Source organism: Schistocerca piceifrons, chromosome 7 (assembly GCF_021461385.2).
Source record: "Schistocerca piceifrons isolate TAMUIC-IGC-003096 chromosome 7, iqSchPice1.1, whole genome shotgun sequence".
Taxonomy (NCBI): domain Eukaryota; kingdom Metazoa; phylum Arthropoda; class Insecta; order Orthoptera; family Acrididae; genus Schistocerca; species Schistocerca piceifrons.
In genome coordinates this window covers 576609858-576635759 of record NC_060144.1, presented here as the reverse complement: position 1 = coordinate 576635759, position 25902 = coordinate 576609858, and positions in this window count along the sequence as shown.

Here is a 25902-nt window from a genome sequence, read left to right as displayed (position 1 = left end):
GTGGTCGAAACTAGTCGCCGTAATAAATAAATTGTGATCAAGACTGTTTTTGATAGTAAATAATAGTACTTTAAGCATATTGGCGTTATCATCATGGGCAGTCCTCTCTCACCCTGAGTAGTCAAGACTCACGGCATGGATTGTCCCATTTGAAGATACACCGTGTATCCCACCTGAATGTGAGGACAGACGTTGTATATGGTACAACCGCAGTCTCAATGTTGGGGCGGTTTGTTACAGACGCAGTAAACAAACTGTAGAAATTCAGTGCAAGTCACACGGGTCGGAGATTATACAAAAATTAGTGTTTCCGTCGTCAACAGTTGTGTGCACTATTGCACAGACAATGTTTCCATACAGACACAAACTGCTCACAGACCGAGGACAAGTACAACTGGAAGGACGCAACGTAAGACCCATATGATGATCAGCTGGGTTTCTTTATCCGAAGGCGGGGCGTAAAGAACCCTTTTCGACAAAGACTGTCGATGACAAATGTACTATGTAGGCTTCGCAAGAAGAATTCCTTCCCATAAGTTTGTTCATTTATTTCTGCCTTTTTAAAACTGATCATATTGTGGAAATACATCAACAATAGATTCGCAGTGTTTCCCCGCGGTGAGGGCAAACGAATGTTCTTGGAGAAACTTTTCACCATTCATGAACCTGTAATGAGGAGACAAAAGTCATGGGGTAGCATTAAGCACATACACAGATGGCGACAGTACCGCGTACAGAGGATATAAAAGGGCAGTTCATTGGCGTATGTGTCATTAGTTCTCAGGTGATTCATATGAAAAGGTTTCAGACGTGGTTATCGCCAAACGACGGGAATTAATAGATTTTGAAAGCGAAATGGTAGTTGCAGCTAAACGCATCAGACATTCCATTTCGGAAATCGTTAGGGAATGCGATATTCCGAGAACCAAAGCGTCAAGAGAGCGCCGAGAATACTAAAATTCCAGGCATTACCTCTCACCACAGACAACAGCGTGTCCAACGGCCTTGACTTCTCGACGCAGACCAGCGGCGTTTGCGTGGAATTGTGAGTGCTAACAGACAAGTAACCCTGCCTGAAATAACCGCAGAAATTAACGTGGGACGTACGACGAACGAATTCATTAGGACGAACTGTGAAGATGGGTCGGTGAACCCTCTGACAGGCACTTCAATGTGATTTGCAGAGTAACCATGTGCGAGCGTGAGTCAAATGAAAACCTTAAATTTTTTTAAATACTATTTTTTGTGCTGAAGTGGTACAAAGCTGTATCAGTTTTCAACATAATCTCCCCCAAACTCAATGAAAGTCCTCCAGCGCTTACAAAGTGCATAAATTCCTTTAGAAAAGAATTCGTTTTGCTGTCGGCGCAATTACTCATGCACAGCGTGGCGTACCTCTTCATCAGGACGGAACTTCTTTCCTCCCATTGCGTCTTTGAGTGGTCCAAACATATGGAAATCACTTGGGGAAAGGTCTGGTGAGTATGGTGGATGAGGAAGACACTCAAAATGCAGGTCTGGTATTGTTGCAACTGTTGTACGGGGAGTGTGGGGCCTTGCATTGACATGTTGCAAAAGGACATCTGCTAACTGCAATCCACGTCGCTTTGATTTTATTGCAGGGCGCAGATTATTTTTTTAGAGATCTGTGTATGATGCACTAGTGACAGTGGTCCCTCCAGACAGGTAATGCTCCAAAATGACGCCTTTTTCGTCCCAAAAGAGAGTCAGCATAACATTCCCTGCTGATGGTTCTGTTCGAAACTTCATTTGTTTTGGTGATGAGGAATGGCGCCATTCCTTGCTCGCTCTCTTCGTTTCCGGTTGGTGGAAGTGAACCCACATTTCGTCCCTAGTAAAGATTCTTGCAAGGAAGCCATTACCTCGTTCAAAGCGCCGAATAAGTTCTTCATAAGCATCAACACGTCGCTCTCATTTCAGGAGTCAGCTGCCGTGGCACCCATCTTGCAGACACTTTGTGAAACTGGAGCAGATCATGCACAATGTGGTGTGCTGACCCATGACTAATCTGTAAACATGCTGCAATGTCATTCAGTGTCACTCGGCGGTTTTCCTTCACTATGGCTTTAACTGCTGCAATGTTCTGTGGAGTCACAGCTCGTTGTGACTGACCTGGACCAGGGGTATCTTCCATTGAAGTCACATCATTTGCGAACTTTCTACTATATTCGTAGACTTGCTGCTGTGATAAACATGCATCTCCGTACTGAACCTTCATTCGTCGATGAATTTCAATAGGTTGCACACCTTCACTATGCAAAAACCGAATAAAAGAACGCTGTTTTTCCCTGGTGTAAGTCGCAAGTGGGGCGGCCATCTTTATACTGATACTGCGACGGTATGTGTGCATCTGGACTATGCTGCCACCTAGAGGCCATTCTGCACGCTGTTTGTAGCTCGCTTACCAACTTACAGGATAACGGAGCGAATTTTCGATTTGTTATTACAAATTTAAGGTTTTCATTTGAACACCCTCGTAGATGTAGATGTGGACAGTACGGCGAAATTTGGCATTAATGGGCTACGGCAGCAGACGAACTACGCGAGTGCCTTTGATATAAAAAAAATGGCTCTGAGCACCATGGGACTCAACTGCTGTGGTCATCAGTCCCCTAGAACTGAGAACTAATTAAATCTAACTAACCTAAGGACATCACACACATTCATGCCCGAGGCAGGATTCCAACCTGCGACCGTAGCAGCAGCGCGGCTCCGGACTGGAGCGCCTAGAACCGCACGACCACCGCGGCCGGCCCTTTGATAACAGCACGATACGAGGTGCATTCAAGTTCTAAAGCCTCTGATTTTTTTTCTAATTAACTACTCACACGAAATCGATGAAACTGGCGTTACTTCTCGACGTAATCACCCTGCAGACGTACACATTTTTCACAACGCTGACGCCATGATTCCATGGCAGCGGCGAAGGCTTCTTTAGGAGTCTGTTTTGACCACTGGAAAATCGCTGAGGCAACAGCACCACGGCTGGTGAATGTGCGGCCACGAAGAGTGTCTTTCATTGTTGTAAAAAGCCAAATGTCACTAGGAGCCCGGTCAGGTGAGTAGGCAGCATGAGGAATCACTTCAAAGTTGTTATCACGAAGAAACTGTTGCATAACGTTAGCTCGATGTGCGGGTGCGTTGTCTCGATGAAATAGCGCACGCGCAGCCCTTTCCGGACGTTTTTGTTGCAGTGCAGGAAGGAATTTGTTCTTCAAAACATTTTCGTAGGATGCACCTGTTACCGCAGTGCCCTTTTGGAATGCAATGGGTAAGGATTACGCCCTCGCTGTCCCAGAACATGGACACCATCATTTTTTCAGCACTGGCGGTTACCCGAAATTTTTTTGGTGGCGGTGAATCTGTGCGCTTCCATTGAGCTCACTGGCGCTTTGTTTCTGGATTGAAAAATGGCATCCACGTCTCATCCATTGTCACAACCGACGGAAAGAAAGTCCCATTCATGCTGCCGCTGGGCGTCAACATTGCTTGGCAACATACCACACGGGCAGCCATGTGGTCGTCCGTCAGGATTGTGTGCACAGAACCCACAGAAATGCCAACTCTGGAGGCGATCTGTTCAACAGTTATTTGGTGATCCCCCAAACCAATTCTCTTCACTTCCTCATGTCATCAGACTGGCTTGTGCAAGCCCGAGGTTGTTCCCGGTTTGTTGTCACATGATGTTCTGCCTTCATTAAACTGTCGCACCCACGAACGCACTTTGGACACATCCATAACTCCGTCACCACTCGTCTTCTTCAACTGGCGATGAATTTCAATTGGTTTCACACCACGCAAATTCAGAAAACGAATGATTGCATGCTGTTCAAGTAAGGAAAACGTCGCCATTTTAAGTATTTAAAACAGTTCTCATTCTCGCCGCTGGCGGTAAAATTCCATCTGCCGTACGGTGGTGCCATCTCTGGGACATATTGACAATGAACGCGGCCTCATTTTAAATAAATGCGCATGTTTCTATCTCTTACCAGTCCGGAGAACAAAAATCGGAGGCCTTAGAACTTGAATGCACCTCGTATAACGTGCAGCGCCTCTCCTGGGCTCGTGACCATATCGGTTGGAAGCTAGACGAATGGAAAACCGTACCCTGGTCAGATGAGTCCCGATTTCAGTTGGTAAGAAGTCATGGGAGGATTCTGATGTGGCGCAGTCCTCACGAAATCTTGAACCCAAGTGGCCTACAAGGCACTGTGCAAGCTGGTGTGATTCCATAATGGTGTAGGCTGTATTTCCATGGAATGTCCTGTGTCCTCTGGTCCAACCAAACCGATCATTCACTGTAAATGTCTACGGTCGGCTACGTGGGGATCATATGCAGACATGCGTGGACTTCATTTCACCAAACAACAATGGAATTTTTGTGGGTGACGATGTGCCACCTTACTAGGCACTATTGTTCGCGATTGGTTTCTGTAATACAGGGTTATTACAAATGATTGGATCGATTTCACAGCTCTACAATAACTTTATTATTTGAGATATTTTCACAATGCTTTGCACACACACACAAAAACTCAAAAAGTTTTTTCAGGCATTCACAAATGTTCGATATGTGCCCCTTTAGTGATTCGGCAGACGTCAAGCCGATAATCAAGTTCCTCCCACATTCGGCGCAGCATGTCCCCATCAATGAGTTCGAAAGCATCGTTGATGCGAGCTCGCAGATCTGGCACGTTTCTTGGTAGAGGAGGTTTAAACACTGAATCTTTCACATAACCCCACAGAAAGAAATCGCATGGGATTAAGTCGGGAGAGCGTGGAGGCCATGACATGAATTGCTTATCGTGATCTCCACCACGACCGATCCATCGGTTTTCCAATCTCCTGTTTAAGAAATGTCGAACATCATGATGCAAGTGCGGTGGAGCACCATCCTGTTGAAAGATGAAGTCGGCGCTGTCGGTCTCCAGTTGTGGCATGAGTCAATTTTTCAGCATGTCCAGATACACGTGTCCTGTAACGTTTTTTTTTTTTTTTTTTTTTTTTTTGCAGAAGAAAAAGGGACCGTAATCTTCAAACCGTGAGATTGCACAAAACATGTTAACTTTTGGTGAATTGCGAATTTGCTGCACGAATGCGTGAGGATTCTCTACCGCCCAGATTCGCACATTGTGTCTGTTCACTTCACCATTAAGAAAAAATGTTGCTTCATCACTGAAAACAAGTTTGGCACTGAACGCATCCTCTTCCATGAGCTGTTGCAACCGCGCCGAAAATTCAAAGCGTTTGACTTTGTCATCGGGTGTCAGGGCTTGTAGCAATTGTAAACGGTAAGGCTTCTGCTTTAGCCTTTTCCATAAGATTTTCCAAACCGTTGACTGTGGTACGTTTAGCTCCTTGCTTGCTTTATTCATCGACTTCCGTGGGCTACGCGTGAAACTAACTCGCCCGCACGCCTTCAACCGTTTCTTCGCTCACTGCAGGCCGACCCGTTGATTTCCCCTTACAGAGGCATCCAGAAGCTTTAAACTGCGCATATCATCGCCGAATGGAGTTAGCAGTTGGTGGATCTTTGTTGAACTTCGTCCTGAAGTGTCGTTGCACTGTTATGACTGACTGATGTGAGTGCATTTCAAGCACGACATACGCTCCTGTCGCCATTTTGTCTCACTGCAATCTCGAGTGCTCTGGCGGCAGTGAAGTGCGGCTTCAGCCGAACCAAACTTTGAGTTTTTCTACGTATCTGTAGTGTGTCGTGACCATATGTCAATGAATGGAGCTACAGTGAATTTATGAAATCGCTTCAATCATTTGTAATAGCCCTGTATTTTTGACACATCGAGCGAACGATTTTGCCACCTATCGAACATTTACGTTCATAATCGAGAGACCAGTTCGTGTACAAAATCCTGCACCGGCAACACTTTCGTAATTATTGACGTCTGTACGAGTAGCATGGCTCAGTGTTTCTACAGAGCACTTCCAAGGATTTGTTCATTCATGTCACGTCGTGCGCTGTGGTAAGCTGAGCAAAAGATGGTGCGAAGCGGTACTGCGAGGTATCCCGTCGCTCGTGTATGATGTTTACCATGGAGTGGGAGTAGAGTGTTTTCCGTAGTCCTTTGCGTAGGCACTGGACTCGCATTCGGGAGGACGACGGTTCAATCCCGTCTCCGGCCATCCTGATTTAGGTTTTCCGTGATTTCCCTAAATCGTTTCAGGCAAATGCCGGGATGGTTCCTTTGAAAGGGCACGGCCGATTTCCTTCCCAATCCTTCCCTAACCCGAGCTTGCGCTCCGTGTCTAATGACCTCGTTGTCGAAGGGACGTTAAACACTAACCACCACCACCACCTCTGCGTAGGTAGAGCACAGTTCATGGTCAATCCCACTCGCGATTAGGCAGGGGTCATAGGAACAAACGAGCGGTTACTGTGGTCGAGTCGATGACAGTGGAGTTCGCGGAGTGAAAGGCTAGTCAGAAACAAAGACCAGAACAAAACAAAAATAGTCGTAAACGTATAGAGACAGTCTCAACCGAAAGCGTAAATACAGACAACATCAGTCGCTCTGCTAACCACTGGCACATATCGTTGATCTCAGTGAAGTAGTGTGTGGTAGTAGGGCGGGGCCACGATGTTTACAGTCTCCCTGCCGCCAGTGGAGGTTCGTTCGTGAGATGCATGTGGCTCCGACAGCTTCGTCGGCGATGGTATACTGCCGGAAGGTCTTTGACTTTTTCTCCATTTCAACAGTCGGACTGGGCGGGGAAGCTGAGTCATTGTCGGATACTTAAGAATGGCTGATTAATGTTCTCGGGTATAACAGTTCAGTGGAACGAGGATATATTTATAGGGAACAGTATGTATCGTAAGACCTTCCATTGCCTTCGTACAAACATACACTCGAAGTTGTCCAGGTAACTGTGAATGTAATTAAGACGATCCATAACTGGGCCCGTATGGTTTCTGACACTGACAACCTACAAGAAGTGATGATACACCTCCGGACAGTTTTCAGGAATAACAGATGCACACAAGAGAGTAAGAGAGCTGTGCAATCCAAAATTCCAGGTCAGCCATATAGGGTTAATTGTTCCTTCCCAAATTTTCAGAACAGTCGTAAAGTCAGTACCATCTTCTGGGCACAAGCAAAAAAAAAAAAAAAAAGTTCTGGGTTTTGTGAATCATACGCTCTTTTTAGGAGAAGTGGGAATCTATATAAATTCATACTAGGATGGTAAAAATTACACAGCACCCACCGCGCTTAGTGAACAAAGTAACTGACGTTGGATTCGGGATTTGAATACACCAAGGATTTTAAATATGCCAACGGGAAAAAAAATCTGTTGTGGATTCGTATCTGGGGATTAAGGAGGCCCATGCGATGGATGCTCCACCACTAATCCACCTCTTCCAAAACTAGTTATCGAGATTCTGGAGAACTATCCGAGTAAAGAGGGGTGGAGCACCTTGTGCTCGTGTGTATCATCAGGTAAACGAAGCTGCTCATGTCTGAGGAACTGTAGATGAGTTTGTCCAGTAAGACGTTGCAAAAAGAAGTATCCGCCAGTGAGATAATCGTAAATTACTCCACCCCAAACATTGGGGCTGCACCTCAGTTGTCGTTTGTCCTTTTTTTCTGTGTTTTTGTACTTCATGAATATTTTCTCAGGCCCGGGCGTTATTATGATAATTGGAGATCCTATCAAGCGAAAAGCCACCATCATGAGTGGTTCAGCTACATGTTAAGAGCTGCAGAAACACAGGACAATGCCTTAATATGCGATGACAGACAACTATTTTTGGCTGAAACTCTGCCTCATTCAGTACTTGCACACGTCGGTGGTGATACAGATAGGGAATATTTTCATGTTGAACGTTCCAGATCGTCATGTGATCCACACCATCCCCTCTCGCAGTTTTCCTTGTACTTGTTGGTGGAGTTTCATCCACAATAACGAGGAACCTGTTATTCATCTGCAACTCTTCCCCCAAATAAGCGTCTCTGTTTCAAGGCTTTGGGCAGCAGTACAAACGGCTTTGCACGAATTACCTACCTCCCAGGATAACGTTCAGCATAAAGCTCACTTTCTGTGGCCGCATTCCCATCTATTAGGACGTACATTCAGTGCACATCCATCATTTCATGTGTTGTGAAGAAAGTTGTTCTGAAAGAGAACAGACGGAAATCAGAAAACCAAAACGCGTGACATATTCAAGTGTAAACAAGCGACTTAATAATAATAAACGTTTTGGATGAATTACACGAGCAGGATTCAGTACAAGCATTTCCTTTCATACATCCCTAACGCAGGATTTTCGGGCGCATGTTCGTAAAAATTTTTGTAATCTTCGATATTAAGAATAAAACGATAAAATGTAGGGCACATTTTTTATGCACTCTGCAGAATTTTGTCTGCCATATCGTTGGTACCTTTGTATTGCTAGAACGGTAGTATGGTCGATTCTGTCGATTATCCTTCTACTCTTATTTATTTTGAGCTGCGCTCAATTTATTTTTTGACAACTATCTTATAATATCGCATATAAAAGCTTATTTTTTCTTATCGTCTTTGATCAGAACACTGCACTTATTCTGTAATGTATCTTTCCAAACTCTGTAAAGTGATTTAAGAATCTAATTTCAGAAATCCTTGAAAAATGAAAAATGTTATTGTTCTAAAATGTTGTTACTCAAAGTGGCGCTACTAACATTGTACGATTCCGTAATTTTCACACGAATCTACTACTTCATTCTGTCATTAACGAACCGCGAGCTATCTGGAAGCCCGAGTATAGTAAAATGATCGGTGAGTAAACTTGACTGATCGGTTGCCATGTTCTTGGGAATTACCACCAGCAAACATCTGGATGCGTTTGTTGACCGTCCTCCGGCTGTCCTCTAAACATTAATGGATAATTCAAAAGCTAAATAGCCCATGCCAGCGGCCTCAACCTAGGAAACTGCTTATCTCGAGTGCTTATTTTTCCTAGTGGATCCTCGCTGACGTATCTGTTTATACGTCTGCATATTAAGGTTAAAAGTTCATCCTCCTGACCCATTGTTGAGTGGAGCTCCGGCTCCCAGTTTTCAAATTATTTCATTTCGTGTCGTTTCTTATTCAGCTCCGCACTGCGCTCATTGTGAAAATATTTTCCAAACCGCTGGCTTCTCTTATGAGGTGAAACAGGGCTGTTTTTACGTGTTTTACGAGGTGAGAGTTCCGTATTCCTACTTTTCTACCTAGCAGCACTGGACGTGTTACATCGGTTATTTTTTGTTTCGCCCGTTTTATTGTCGAGCTGTTTTGAGAAAAGGTCTGATAGTCTGTAAGGAAGCGAAAACTCTGAAGCACTTAAATTAATATGTTATTTATGAAATAATGTCACTTTTTACTAATATTTATTACCACCACGCGATTTCGCACCATGTTACCATCAGTAGGTACGTTACAGTCATGTGTCAGGCATTTCCCACAACACTCATTACCGGGGTGGAGGTGGGGGGGGGGAGGGGGAGTGTATTTTACCCCCAACCTAAAAAGATTAAAAACAACTAAAAATCGTTGATTGTTGTTGACTTATTTTAACAACATACTTTTTAACGGGCACTGATTGTGTTAGTAGGATTCAGAACATGAAAATATCTTTTAGGACACTCTCTTCAACATCAAGCCACCTTCAGTAACGTGTACTACCAAGATCCAGACATCGAACGGCAATGGTGATGGGGAAACACTTTATACACAGCCTTAAAAAATTCAATTGATGTCTTTTACTTCTTTTACTTTTAACATACGTTATAAAAAGGTATGGATGAGTGAGTAATTACCTGAACCAGAAAATTTTTAATTCGCTGGGGGAAGTTATAACACTACAACAGCATTTACGTAGCTTACGTAATCAAATACCAAATTTGGTTTATTACTTATTATGCCCCTACAGAACAAATAGTCCTGTCACGGAAAAGCCACGTATAACACTTCCGTCTGCTACTGCTATACTATAACCTTAAAGTAGAAGGCAGGTCGTGAAATATAATTATTTTGTTAAAGCAATTATGGTATAAAGCAACAGAGGAGTGTTACCCCCTGAGAGAAATTTTGTTATGTTGACCGTGTTGTACCTAACGGTGGTGGCTTATCGGGAATGAAAGTCAGAATTACGTAAATATTGGAACAGTAACAAACGAAATTTTGCCTATCTGCACTGTTTAATGGATAAAGAAAACGGTCGCCAGCCTAACTAGGCAAGAGAATGATTAACATTCTCGTTCAAGAAAATAGTTGTTAGTAATTTTAGTGGATAAACACAACCTATACTTTGTCACACGGGAGTGCAGTGAACTCTGACACATACATTTGTTTACGTTAAGAATGGAGCTAGCAGTTAGAGCAGCAGAAACTATTTGCAAAATTATAACAGATACCGAAACACACTATTACTTTCAGGGCTTACACAAAGTGAATGGTCTTTATAACATTACTATTAATATGCACTTCTAATACACAAGAGAGACAAACACTTAGCAAACATGAGTATATAACGTTTCACAACTGCAGCTTTCTCACTTTTACTACAGCGAAACACAATGTTGACAAAATTGCAAGAAACTGACTCACCTTTTAGAATTTACTACAGACAACAATGTGATCATTTGCTTTATAAGCCTCAGTCTTAAGAACTTTTAATTTGAAGTTAGCAACAGCACTTTAATAAGCAGTTTTAATAGGAATATTTTCAGCAAACAACACTTACTTTAACTCACTCTCTTGCTACCTTAATTTTAACTTTCTTTTTACTATGTTGAAGAGGCATTAATGAGCAAAATACTGGGCTTTAATGTTCTTTTAGTAAGGACACTTTAGCTCAAACGGAGAGGAACCTGAGAGGTGTTATGATAAGGAAGAAAAAATCAGGGTAGGTACATAAATTCAGATAAAATTTACCTTATATTTGAGCACATAAGCACATCCATTAAGCTGATCCTCCACTGTACATCATTATAGTATTACGTTACAGTGATTGCGCAACGTGGTGGCAACTGCATGTTTATAGGTGGATTCGCAGACAGAATTGCTGGACTCTGTCATTTCTTGGTGGCGACGACAGATACAAATTCCAGAATAGTTCCAGCTATTTATCCATCCATCCGAGGCATTGGAAAGCGGCAGGAAAAGCCTCTCTCGGAACCAGCACGATATGCATCATTTACATGACAGTGCACAGTTTGGTAGCTCGTCCCCGACTCGTAGCTCGTCCCCGACTGACTATCAGTTTCACCTTTTCTACATAGGCCACCCACAATTGGCCCGCGCTACACGGTTCCGTTCCCAAGGGGAACCACAACAACTTTTACATACAAACAAACTAAGAACCCTAAGTGAGGATCAGTAATTTACATAACAGCAAACATACATTTTAAAAAAGACAGAATATTTGCACATATTGACATTTCTACCAAAAATTATTCACACAAAATTACAATTATGTGCAGTAAGTTTTGTTCCCTCCAAATGGGACAAAGCATTTAAACGACTGATATACTAAATTGCATAGAACCAAACCAGGACATCAAAGTTTATGCAAAGAAAGAAATATGCAGTTTTTTGTTATCGATTGAATGACACACATTTACAGAAGCTCAGCGATGTAACATTAAATGAAACAAAATCGAAATAAATCAGCACAACATTAGAGCTATGGTGTTACAAAGTGACATCTACCACTAGCACTTGAATTTTTTGGAATTAGTTTATCCGATAAATTATTATCACTCAAAAAAAGTTATTCAAAATAACCAGAATTTTCTTTCAGAATATTGAATACAAAGTAATTGACTAGATTACAATATTTTCAAAACGTGGGCATGAAGTGCTCCACTTTGCAAGGGTTAATCTGAAGTATAATGAGGATTACTTGCCGCGTGTGCAAGTGAGGCTATGCGCCGAAATTTAACTCTTTGACAGAAGTGTGTACTTTAAGCGAATTATATGATTAAATCATCTCATTAATGCATTTTTGCTGGAAATTTGCTTGTGTGGCACATGGATCACAGCGGTGAAAACATCATCATCACTAAACACATCAACATTGATAAGTTTACATCATTCTAGAAACTCTTAACTGCTAGACAAAGCTGGTGTAAACAATGAAGAGCCAATCTTTTTTTGTGTCAGTAAATTTGTGTTATAGTACACACTCAAAAGCATAACTATTAAGAAATATCTTCATATTACTGTGTAACCAACAAATACAAAGTAACCATCATTTTAATATAAATACGGTTATGTAAAAAATAATATCTTTTGATCGTTTGTACTATCTGAGCAACTGAAATAAATTTATGTTAGCAGTTACGATTTACTCAATTGAGATAAAACTCTGAATGCGAATGTGTGAAGTGATGGTAAGTGTTTTATACTGTGCTCCAGCAAAGTAAATTCCCAGCACAAACGTAAGCAAATTAATGAAATTATGTAAGAATACAATTCGTTTGAGGTACACACTAAAATCATATAATATTTCTACACAGGATTAAATTTCGGTGAATAGCCTCACTGGTACATGCAGCAAATATTTTTGCCGCTTTTGAGGTTAATGTAAAGTAAATGTGACATTAACGTAACTGACAACGGCAACATGCTGCCGAAACGTGTAGTACAAATAAATATTAGTAAAAAGTGACTGAAGGAGTAGAAATTAGATAATAAATGTATATTACATCCTCAGGTGCCGAACAGTTTCTTTTAAGATGGATAAATTTAATGGATTAGTGTTTGTAGGAGCCAAGCCCTACCCTCAGCGAACTGAATTACGGTCCTCTTCATGTGAGATTTAATATATTTAAGGTTCAAACTTATTCGGTTGTGACCTCTTGTTTGGTGCTGTAGACAAACGTTTCACTTTCATTTGATACCAAAACGGCGCAGAAAATTTTGTCTACTCAGTTCATTGGCAGTGGCTGTATCTTTTTGGCGTTATTTTCAATCTCTGAGACTGTGTCGTCAACAAACGACGATGGTATTTCAGGGAAATGAGTCTATGTCTACACGTACTCTCCGCAGGCCCTGCCCAATGCATGGGGGCATAAGTAAATATTAGTGCTACCTATTATCTGTTCCATTCCATTCGAGAATCGTTCAAGCGAAAATTGACTTCCTGCGCCTGAATGCCCTCCCACTCTTTCTTGTCATACACTCGCTGTCCCTGTGCGAGGTATATCACGGTGACCAATGGCGAATTTAGCGACAACAGGCACAAACCCAAGTTTCGGATTCTTAGGTAAGATGTGAGGGTAAACAACCCCCCCCCCCCCCCCAATTTTTCAGTTTTTTTTCAGAATTCAAGTTTGCTTCAAATGGTTTATTCTGACGGGGTAGTTAATATATTTGAAAACAGAAATTAAAAAAAAAATGTTTTTCACTTTCGACATAACAACAAAATTTTAAAATGTAGATTCAAATTTCTCTTTTATCTAGCATTGTTCTAACCCCTACGCGTATCTTTCACGAAGAAGGAGCGACGCAGCTGAAATGCTACACGAATGGAACATGCATTTAAACTTATTTACCTACTTCCTTTAGTAATGTCCTTCCGCCATCTCAACGCCAGATGCCGTCTCTTCAGCCACCAACGAGACTCATCCTGAACAGGCTTGTGGATCGAAGCCGGAAAACTGTCCACCGCTTTACTTTGTCTCGGAAACCCTCTGGTTACGTACTGCTGAAACGCACGCGTGAATAACTGTTGCAAAATAGTCAGGGGCGTATAGGTGCACCTTTCTGTGTGTGGTGGAGGGCACTTCTTGCACTGCCATCACTTCATCCTTTCCCTTTCGAGTCGCGAAAAGTGCGCGCAAAGGACGACTGTTTTTAATCCACCCAAGGAGCTCGGAACACTACGATTTTAACCTCATGCTATTTTGGCAAGGGCTGGTTTCCTCGTCTAGAACACTCCTGGAACCTCAAGATTAAACCACAATTAATTCCACAATGCCTCTTTCGCAGCGTCTGCAACTGGAATTGGATGAACACCTTTGTGAGCCTCTCCCTTGTATCAAACGAAACCCGTGACGAAACGATTGGATCCTCCATGTTTTCTCTATCAGCCCTATCCGGTTTCTAGGCCGAGCAACAATACCAAAGTGTCGATGGAACGATGCACTTGGGGGCTGCCGACTTTGTGGGTGGGCCATACCCCATCAGGATTCTTTAAATGTTTCTGTGTCTGGCATCTGTCATTCCTCCGTTTATGTTTATGTGACCACTGTTGTGACTTGGCAAGACAGCCAAGCCACTATGACCGGTAGCCGAAAGGCACGCGTTTAAGCTCACGCAAGCCGGCGTGAGGTCTGGAACAGGACAATGTAATTAATATGGCCAATAAGGTACGTTGCTGCTGGAATACTTAACTTTAATCCATAATTGGTGAACATCGGTCTGACGGTACAGGCATCACAAGATAAATAGCAATTGATAATGGCGCCTTGCTAGGTCGTAGCAAATGACGTAGCTGAAGGCTATGCTAACTATCGTCTCTGCAAATGAGACCGTAATTTGTCAGTGAACCATCTCTAGCTACGTCGGCTGTACAACTGGGGCGAGTGCTAGGAAGTCTCTCTAGACCTGCCGTGTGGCGGCGCTCGGTGTGCAATCACTGACAGTGGCGACACGCGGGTCCGTCGTATACTAGCGGACCGCGGCCGATTTAAAGGCTACCACCTAGCAAGTGTGGTGTCTGGCGGTGACACCGCAACAGCACCTCAGCTTTCTCCTACTCAGAGATGTCTAATGGATGTGTCTATTTTCAGTGACTGCTCGCAAATGCTGTGGATGAGTGACACCGTTTCTCTTAAGGTATTTATGCCCACTGTCTCACATTTGTTTACTTGAGGGACATGTGCCAATTCCTGGACCAAGTGGACGTCCTCTACACGTCTTTGTGCGAGTAGTGGCTTCTCTACATATAACTGAAACATTAGTAAAAGGGCTCACTGAGTCTCCAAGGCTAGCCACTGCGTCATTTCATACATACACTATGTGATCGAAAGTATCCGGACACCTGGTTCAAAATGACTAACGAGTTCATGGCACCCTCCATGGCTGGAATTCAATATGGTGCTGGCCCACTCTTAGCCTTGATGACAGCTTCCACTCTCGCGGGAATACGTTCAATCAGGTGCTGGAAGGTTTCTTGGGGAACGGCAGCCCATTATTCACGGAGTGCTGCACTTAGGAGAGGTGTCGATGTCGGTCGGTGAGACCTGGCACGAAATCGGCATTCCAAAAGAACCCAAAGGTGTCCTACAGGATTCAGGTCAGGACTCTGTCCAGGCAAGTCTATTACATGGATGTTATTGTCGTGCAGCCTCTCCGCCACAGGCAGTGCATTACGAACAAGTGCTCGATAATGTTGAAGATGCTCGGAATTGATCTTCAACAGGAGGATGCCAGTGTTTAAAACATCATTGTAGGCCTGTGCTGTGATGGAGCCGCGCAAAACAACAAGGGGTGCACGCCCCCTCCATGAAAAATATGACCACACCATAACACCACCGCCTCGGAATTTTACTGTTGGCACTGCACACGCTGCCAGATGACGTTCACCGAGCATTCTCCATACACTTACTGTGCCGCTGGGTCGCTATATTGCGTACCGTAATTCGTGACTCCACTCAACATTTTCCACTGTTCAGTTGTCCAATGTTTACTCTCCTTATACCAAGCTAGGCGTCGTTGGGCATTTACCGGCGTGATGTGTAGCTTATGAGCAGCCAGTCGATCAAGAAATCCAAGTTTTCTCACCTCCCGCCTAACTATCATAGTACTTGCAGTGTGTCGTGATGCAGTTAGGAATTTCTGTGTGACTGTCTGGATAGATGTGGGCCTATTACACATTACGACCCTCTTCAACTGTCGGCGGTTTCTGTCAGTCAAGAGACGAGGTCGGCCTGTACGCTTTCGTGCTTTACGTGTCCCTTCACGTTTCCACTTCACAATCAGATCGGAAACAAAGGACTTAGGGACGTTTAGAAGTGTGGAAATCTCGCGTACAGACGTATGACAAAGGTAATACCCAATCACCTGACCACGTTGGAAGCCCGTGAGTTCCGCGGACCGCCCCATTCTGCTCTCTCACGATTGATATTGACTGCTGAGGTCGCTGATATCGAGTACCTGGCAGTAGGTGGCAGCACACTGCACCTAATATCATTAACGTGTGTTTTTGGGGGCGCTTTTGACCACGTAGTGTATGTTGTGAGCTGTAGTGGTCGCGAAACACTGCCTAGGGGTAAGAACGTAGCTTGTTAGTAACATAGCTTCAGAAGATAGGCAAAATAATGTGAATTGTGGTAGTAATGGGATGGGTGTCTTTGACGGTCAACAACGCTGGTAAGGCACGTGTCGCACTGTATTGTGCATTTTCAGTACGGACTAGTGTAACACTCCGGTTTGATCTTACTGACTTATCCCGCTCGATCGGGATCTGATAGCAGCCCAAAATAGATACTAATTAATGTGACCGTGTACCTAATGGGGCTGGCAATCGGATTGGACTGCTACGGAGTTGTTACATTCCATTTTGTCCTTCTCGAATGCTGTAATAATGAATGACTGGTGCCAAGAAGAACAACAACACAGCTTCATTAATCAACGAACTATATTCATCACAAAAACACCAAAAGGAAGGAGACAGCCACTGCCTTCGTCGTACACAATTAATAACGGCTAATCTCAGCACAGGCCTCTTCGTTGTTCATTATCGTCACACGCAAATTTTAATCACTGTAAACCAACACTGCAATCCAACACTGCAATCCAAATAATGCCGGCGCGGTAGACGCGAAAATACAAATGTCGGCACAAAAATATCACTGAATCACTCTGGTAACTATACTTTTTCACTTTCCCGTATATTTCTAACACAAAGGGGTTAAACCACGGCGATGGCCACTCTCTTTGTCGGTACGGTCTTGCATTCCAGCAACAGACCTCCACCCGGCTCGGCCCACAGCGCGTACCACACTCTGTCTCAACACTCGCTCTCGCTCTCGCAACCCGACACACACTATCGATTGTTTGTCCTGTCGACCTGTGCTGTCGCAAAACTTATAGTAAGGGCCTACGGACCCCTTACACTAGGCATCAGTGCAGGTTGTTTACGAGTAGTGCACACTTCATAATTGCGTTCAGAGGCCGAGTGACATGAATTACCGAACAGAGTTCCTAAGACGGCAGATTGTGTGGGCCCGATTAACCGGTGCACCAGTAGCCAAGATAGACAACTTATTGAATGTTACAAGAGCAATTGTTTTAACAGTCATGACAGCCTACAAAAAACCTGGAAAGACATCACCGAATAAATGTAATAGCGGGCGCAAATCATAACTAAATGACATCGATCGTCATGCGCTAACACAACTTGTGTCAAAAAACACAAAACTACGACGGCTAAGGTGACTACAGAGCTCAATAGCCGTCTTCGACACCTCATATCTATCGAGACTGTCCTCCGAGAACTCCATAGAGCGAATATTCATAGTCGAGCTGCTATACTGCAACAATTAGTGACGACAACCAACGCAAAGAACCTAAGACAGGAGCATAAACACTGGACGGGTGATCAGTGGAAACACGTCATATGGTCCGGCGAGTCAACGTTTTCATTTTTTCCAACATCGGACCTGGATTACGTCTGGAGAAAGCCAAAAGGAGCCTACAATGCTGATTGCTTGATACCAACGGTTAAGCATGAAGGAGGAAGTGTGATGGTGTGGACAGCCATGTCATGGTTTTCTGCTGGTCCCATCGTTACTCTCAAAGGTCATTTACAGCCAACGATTATGTGAACATTTTAGGTGAACAGGTGCCCCCCACGATTGAAATGTTGTTCCCAACAATTATGCGATATTTCAGGGCGACAATGCACCAATCCAGAAAGCCAGAACAGTACAATCGCTGTATAAGGAGCATGCACTGAACTGTAGCGTCTTTCTGGCCAGCACAGTCCTTGGACTTGAACATTACCTAACCCTTGTGGGCGATATTGAAGTGCAGACTCCGTAGCAGATTTCCGCCTCCCTCGTCCTTACAGAAGTTGCACGTTCTGACTGAAGAGTTGCATAACATTCCACTGACGACTATACAATCATTATATGCCAGTATTCCAAGAAGAAAAATGGTTCAAATGGCTCTGAGCACTATGGGACTTAACATCTATGGTCATCAGTCCCCTAGAACTTAGAACTATTTAAACCTAACTAACCTAAGGACAGAACACAACACCCAGTCATCACGAGGCAGAGAAAATCCCTCACCCCGCCGGGAATCGAACCCGGGAACCCCGGCGCGGGAAGCGAGAACGCTACCGCACGACCACGAGCTGCGGACTATTTCAAGAAGAATCGTAACTGTATTATGGGAAAATGGGGGTGCAACCCCTTACTAATAAACCATTCCCAAGTAAGTGCAGGTGTTCACATTATTTTGCCTATCCACTGTACGCTTATATTAAGCAGCATCAGTAAGAATTGACAGATGCCATATAGTGACCTGGTCACAAATGAGCTGCAGCAGGCATTGGAAAATCAAAGGCGAAGACTGGGTGGACTATGTAGGCCAGCGAACTGCACATTTCTACTGCTACAACATAACAGTTTGGTGCTGTTGTGATCTTCAGTTCGAAGACTGGTCTGCTGCAGTTTTCCATGCTACTCTATCCAGCCCAAATCTCTTCATCTCCGAGTAACTACTGAAACCTACACCCTTCTGAATCTGCTCACTATATTCACCTCTTGGTGCTTCTCTACGATTTTTAACCACCGCACTTCTATCCAAGACAAAATTGGTGATTCGTTGATGTCTGAGAATTTGTCCTATCAACCGATCCCTTCTTCTAGTCAGGTGTGCTACAGATTTCTTTTCTCCCCAATTTCGTTCAGCATATCCTTATTAGTCACGTCGTCTACCCACATAGTCTTCAGCATTCTTCTGTAGCACCACATTTCGAAAGCTTCTATTCTCTTGTGTAAATTGTTCATCGTCCACTGCATACACCCATACATTTAGAAAAGACTTCCTGACACTTCAATCTGTCGTTCGATGTTAACAAATCTCTGTTCTTGATAAACACTTTACTCCCCATTGGCAGAGTTCATTTTATATCCTTTCCACTTCTCCCATAATCTGTTACATTTCTGCCCAAACAAAACTCATATACTGTTTTAAGTTTCTCGTTTCCTAATATAATTACGCCAGCATCTCCTGATTTAGTTCTACTACATTCCATAATCTTTGTTCTCCTTTGTTAGTGAATGTTCATCTTACAGCCGCACTTCAACACACTATCGATTTCGTTCAACTGCCCTTCCAAGTCTTATGCCGTCTCTGAAAAAATTTCGGTGTCATCGGCAAATCTCAAAGTTTATATTTTTCCTCCCTAATTTTAGTTGCTATTCCAAACTTTTCTTTGGTAATCCTTTAGTACTTTCTCAATGTACAGATTGAATAACATCGGCGATAGGCTACAACACTGCCTCACTCCATTTTCAGCCACTGCTTCTCTTTCATGCCCCTCGACTCTTATAACTGCCATCTGGTTTCTGTAGAACTTGTAAATATCCTTCCACTCCTTGTACTTTATTCCTGATACCTTCAGGATTTTAAACAGAGTACTCCAATCAACATTGTCAAAAGCTTTCTCAGAATCTACAAACGCTATAAACGTATGTGTACCTTTCCTCGACCTGTCTTCTGAGATAAATCGTACGGTCAGTATTGCGTCACTTGTTCCTACGTTTCCCCGAGATCCAACCGATAACATCGGTTTATACTAGTTTTTCCAATGTTCTGAAACGAATCTGTATTAGTATTTTGCCAAAATGCCTTACGAGGTGCATTCAAGTTCTCAGTCCTCCGACTTTTTTTCTAATTAACTTCTCACCCGAAATCGATGAAACTGGCGTTACTTCTCGACGTAATCGCCCTGCAGACGTACATATTTTTCACAACGCTGACGCCATGATTCCATGGCAGCGGCGAAGGCTTCTTTAGGAGTCTGTTTTGACCACTGGAAAATTGCTGAGGCAATAGCACCACGGCTGGTGAATGTGCGGCCACGGAGAGTGTCTTTCATTGATGGAAAAAGCCAAAAGTCACTAGGAGCCAGGTCAGGTGAGTAGGGAGCATGAGGAATCACTTCAAAGTTGTTATCACGAAGAAACTGTTGCGTAACGTTAGCTCGATATGCGGGTGCATTGCCTTGGTGAAACAGCACACGCGGAGCCCTTCCCAGACGTTTTTGTTGCAGTGCAGGAAGGAATTTGTTCTTCAAAACATTTTCATAGGATGCACCTGTTACCGTAGTGCCCTTTGGAACGCAACGGGTAAGGATTACGACCTCGCTGCCCAGAATATGGACACCATTTTTTCAGCACTGGCGGTTACCCGAAATTTTTTTGGTGGCGGTGAATCTGTGTGCTTCCATTGAGCTGACTGGCGCTTTGTTTCTGGATTGAAAATTGGCATCCACGTCTCATCCATTGTCACAACCGACGAAAAAAAAGTCCCATTCATGCTGTCATTGCGCGTCAACATTGCTTGGCAACGTGCCACACCGGCAGCCATGTGGTCGTCCGTCAGCATTCGTGCCACCCACCTGGATGACACTTTTCGCATTTTCAGGTCGTCATGCAGGATTGTGTGCACAGAACCCACAGATATGCCAACTCTGGAGGCGATCTGTTCAACAGTCATTCGGCGATCCCCCAAAACAATTCTCACCACTTTCTCGGTCATGTCGTCAGACCGGCTTGTGCGAGCCCGAGGTTGTTTCGGTTTGTTGTCACACAATGTTCTGCCTTCATTAAACTGTCGCACCCACAAACGCACTGTCGACACATCCATAACTCCATCACCATATGTCTCCTTCAACTGTCGATGAATTTCAATTGCTTTCACACCACGCAAATTCAAAAAACGAATGATTGCACGCTGTTCAAATAAGGAAAACGTCACCATTTTAAGTATTTAAAACAGTTCTCATTCTCGCCGCTGGCGGTAAAATTCCATCTGCCGTACGGTGCTGCCATCTCTGGGACGTATTCACAATGAACGCGGCCTCATTTTAAAACAATGCGCATGTTTCTATCTCTTTCCAGTCCGGAGAAAAAAAATCGAAGGCCTTAGAACTTGAATGCACCTCGTATTAAACTGATACCTCTGTTATTTTCAGACCTGTCGAAACTGCTTTTTTTTTTAAATTTCTTTTCTTAACCTCATAGTATTTCCTCTGTCTCATACATTTTGCACCCCAGGTGGAAGAGTTTTGTCATGTGTGGCTCTCCCAAGGCTATCTGCAGGTCCGACGGATTGTCGTCTGCTCCCGAGGCCTTCTTACGACCCAGGGTAGCCAGCGCATTTTTTATTTCTTGCAGACGCTAGGAGTGGAAGTGTACCGTCTGTCTGTCAAGTTATTGCCAGACGTTCGTCCCGACGACGTACCACTTGAGAAGTTAGATTCCAAACTGTCCGATCTGTCTGCATGGCAGGTAGGTACAACGTCTTTCGGCTCAAACAGCAGCCTGGGAAATCTTACGAACAGCGAGCAGCAAGACTCCATGGCCTAATATGACACTGTCAGTTCAAATGCTTGTGTGAGTTAAGTTAAAGTGATGAGGTGTTTCAGGATGCTGTAACACAAAATGTCTTCTATGCTCACATCAGAGCCTCCATTCTAAAACTTCCGAACCCAGACCTGAAACTGTGTTATCGATCACTGAGTCTGAGGACATAGTAGAAGTTATCGATTTTTACAAACTGACTCCAGCCATTCCGGTGGTGGATAGTGATCTACTTCTGGCTTCTGGGCTCAGCCCCTTTCCCCCATGCACCGTCACATTGTGATGTTAGGGAGAATTGTGCGAAATGTGGTAAAATTATTGTTTATTGAAACACAACCGGTATCGCGGCCTAAAGCTGTATCATCAGGTGCAACAATTTCAAAAGGTCAGCTACATCATCATGCGCAACAACTTTAAAAGGGAATAGTAAAAACTTACTGTTCGGTGAATACTGTCAAAATTTGATTGTCAATATTGACTGTCTAGGACCGATGGGTAAGCCTTTGACCTTTTAACATGGTTGCACCTATACATCTACATCTACATGCATACTCCGCAAGCCAGCCAACGGTATGTGACGGAGGGCACTTTACGTGCCACTGTCATCACCTCCCTTTTCTGTTCCAGTCGCGTATGGTTCGCAGGAAGAACGACTGTCTGAAAGCCTCCGTGCGCACTCGAATCTCTCTAATTTTACATTCGTGATCTCCTCGGGAGGTATAAGTAAGGGGAAGCAATATATTCGATACCTCATCCAGAAACGCACCCTCTCGAAACCTGACGAGCAAGCTACACCGCGACGCAGAGCGCCTCTCTTGCAGAGTCTGCCACTTGAGTTTGCTAAACATCTCCGTAACGCTATCATGGTTACCAAATAACCCTGTGACGAAACGCGCCCCTCTTCTTTGGATCTTCTCTATCTCCTCCGTCAACCCGATCTGGTACGGATCCCACACTGATGAGCAATACTCATGTATAGGTCGAACGAGTGTTTTGTAAGCCACCTCCTTTGTTGATGGACACATTTTCTAAGGACTCTCCCAATGAATCTCAACCTGGTACCCGCCTTAGCAACAATTAGTTTTACATGATCATCCCGCTTCAAATCCTTCCGCACGCATACTCCCAGATATTTTACAGAAGTAACTGCTACCAGTGTGTTCCGCTATCATATAATCATACAATAAAGGATCCTTCTTTCTATGTATTCGCAATGAATTACATTTGTCTATGTTAAGGGTCAGTTGCCACTCCCTGCACCAAGTGCCTATCCGCTGCAGATCTTCCTGCATTTCGCTACAATTTTCTAATGGTGCAACTTCTCTGTATACTACAGCATTTTTCCGCAGCTCGTGGTTGTGCGGTAGAGTTCTCGTTTCCCGCGCTCTGGTTCCCGGGTTCGATTTCCGGTGGGGTCAGGGATTTTCTCTGCCTCGTGATGACTGGGTGTTGTATGATGTCCTTAGGTTAGTTAGTTTTAAGTAGTTCTAAGTTCTAGGGGACTGATAACCATATCTGTTGAGTTCCGTAATGCTCAGAGCCATATTACTACAGCATCATTCGCGAAAAACCGCATGGAACTTCCGACACTATCAACTAGGTCATTTATATACAGGGTGATTCAAAAAGAATACCACAACTTTAGGAATTTAAAACTCTGCAACGACAAAAGGCAGAGCTAAGCACTATCTGTCGGCGAATTAAGGGAGCTATAAAGTTTCATTTAGCTGTACATTTGTTCGCTTGAGGCGCTGTTGACTAGGCGTCAGCGTCAGTTGATGCTAAGATGGCGACCGCTCAACAGAAAGCTTTTTGTGTTATTGAGTACGGCAGAAGTGAATCGACAACAGTTGTACAGCGTGCATTTCGAACGAAGTATGGTGTTAAACCTCCTGATAGGTGGTGAATTAAACGTTGGTATAAACAGGTTACAAAGAATGGGTGTTTGTGCAACTGGCCTCCAAGAAGCCCTGATCTTACCCCCTGCGATTTTTTCTTATCGGGGTATGTTATGGATATGGTGTTTCGGCCACCTCTCCCAGCCACCATTGATGATTTGAAACGAGAAATAACAGCAGCTATCGAAACTGTTACGCCTGATATGCTACAAAGAGTGTGGAACGAGTTGGAGTATTGGGTTGATATTGCTCGAGTGTCTGGAGGGGGCCACATTGAACATCTCCGAACTTGTTTTTGAGTGAAAAAAATCTTTTTAAATACTCTTTGTAATGATGTATAGCAGAAGGTTATATTATGTATCTTTCATTAAATACACATTTTTAAAGTTGTGGTATTCTTTTTGAATCATCTTGTATATCGTGAAAAGCAATAGTCCCATAACACTCCCCTGTGGCACGCCAGAGGTTACTTTAACGTCTGTAGACGTTTCTCCATTGATAACAACATGCCGTGTTCTGTTTGCTAAAAACTCTTCAATCCAGCCACACAGCTGGTCTGATATTCCGTAGGCTCTTACTTTGTTTATCAGGCGACAGTGCGGAACTGTATCGAACGCCGTCCGGATGTCAAGGAAAATAGCATCTACCTGGGAGCCGGTATCTAATATTTTCTGCGTCTCATGAACAAATAAAGCGAGTTGGCTCTCACACGATCGCTGTTTCCGGAATCCATGTTGATTCCTACAGAGTAGATTCTGGGTTTCCTAAAACGACATGATACTCGAGCAAGTAACATGTTCTAAGATTCTACAACAGATCGGCGTCAGAGATATAGGTCTATAGTTTTGCGCATCCACTCGACGACCATTCTTGAAGACTGGGACTATCTGTGCTCTTTTTCAATCATTTGGAACCTTCCGTTCCTCTAAGAGACTTGCGGTACACGGCTATTAGAGGGGGGGCAAGTTCTTTCGCGTACTCTGTGTAGAATCGAACTGGTATCCCGTCAGGTCCAGTGGACTTTCCTCTGTTGAGTGATTCCAGTTGCTTTTCTATTCCTTGATTTCGGTGTCAGCCATTTTTTCATGATGCGGCGTTAGGCTCCGAAACTGGTTACGTATGAATAAAGAGTTTTACCAGCTGTTAGCGGAATTCTTCCTCACACCAAGTCTTTGGACAGCTGCGGATGCTCAGAATATGAAACAGTTTGTGTTTGGAACGTTACCCGTGCTCTCAGTTCCGTACTAACAGGTCCCGCCCGTCGCCGCACGATGCGATTCTTGTCGCATTGTCACAGTGCACATTAACAGGACACAGTGTCTGTGCCGACACGCAAAATGTTCCGACAGCGGCGAGCAACGCCACTTGCAAACATTGTGTCTTTCGCAAACTCGTGCCGGGCAGCTGTCATATTCAGTGTCACACTTGCGTTGTATTCTTCCGTACATATGCACGCGCACAAGTTGGTGGCTCATCGTGATTACCAAGACAACCAACAGTCAGTGATCAACGTGCAAGGTAACTAACTCTTTGTACAGTGACTTTCATAAGTTTTGGAACAAAAATAATAGTTTTGTATTTACCTTGAGAAGCAACAGATAAACAGTTAAACGTATTATGTTTGTTATTCCAACAGACAGAAAGATATTCACAGGGCAATAAATTGAACATTTTACTCCATTTCGTGACTCAAAAAATAAAAATGATTTAATATTTATGTTAAAGAACATAGATTTGCCTTCGCTAATGTTTTGGGACGAAGTGCAGACATAAACCAAAAACTAGGAGCTATTGAGGAATTAGTAATTTGTACTTCTACAGCCCCGTTGTAACACTTGTATCAGCAGTTTTGGCATACATTTTACAAGCTTTTGTAAGTACGAAATAGTTAGATTATACCATTCTTCTTGCAGTCATGTCCAGACGTCGTGTCGGAAATGTATGGAGTCTTTTCGAATAATTCTTTCTAATGTATCCAATATATTCTCTATGGGGTTCATGTCCAGACTTCGTGGAGGGGGACTGACAACTTTTGGACAATTGTACAGGAGCCAAAACCGTACAACATAGGTGGTATGTTTTGGGTCGCTGTCCTGATAAACTCTGAAACAGTCTCCAATCCCCATATTTTCTGCGCTCTTCTTGAAATTGTTCATTAGACTCTGAAAGCATACATTTTTATCCATTGTTTCGTCAATGATGACCAGCTCACCTACTCCCTGGGCCCACATTGAATCCCAACCCATAACATGGCATCTGCCGTGTTTCACTGTAGCTTGCATATTTTTTCTTCCAGCTCTTTGTTGGGCTGCTGGCAGACCGTTATTCATCCATCCGGCCCTGATGCGTTAAATTTTGATTCATCTGAAAAAATTACTTGATTTCACCACTCCATGTTC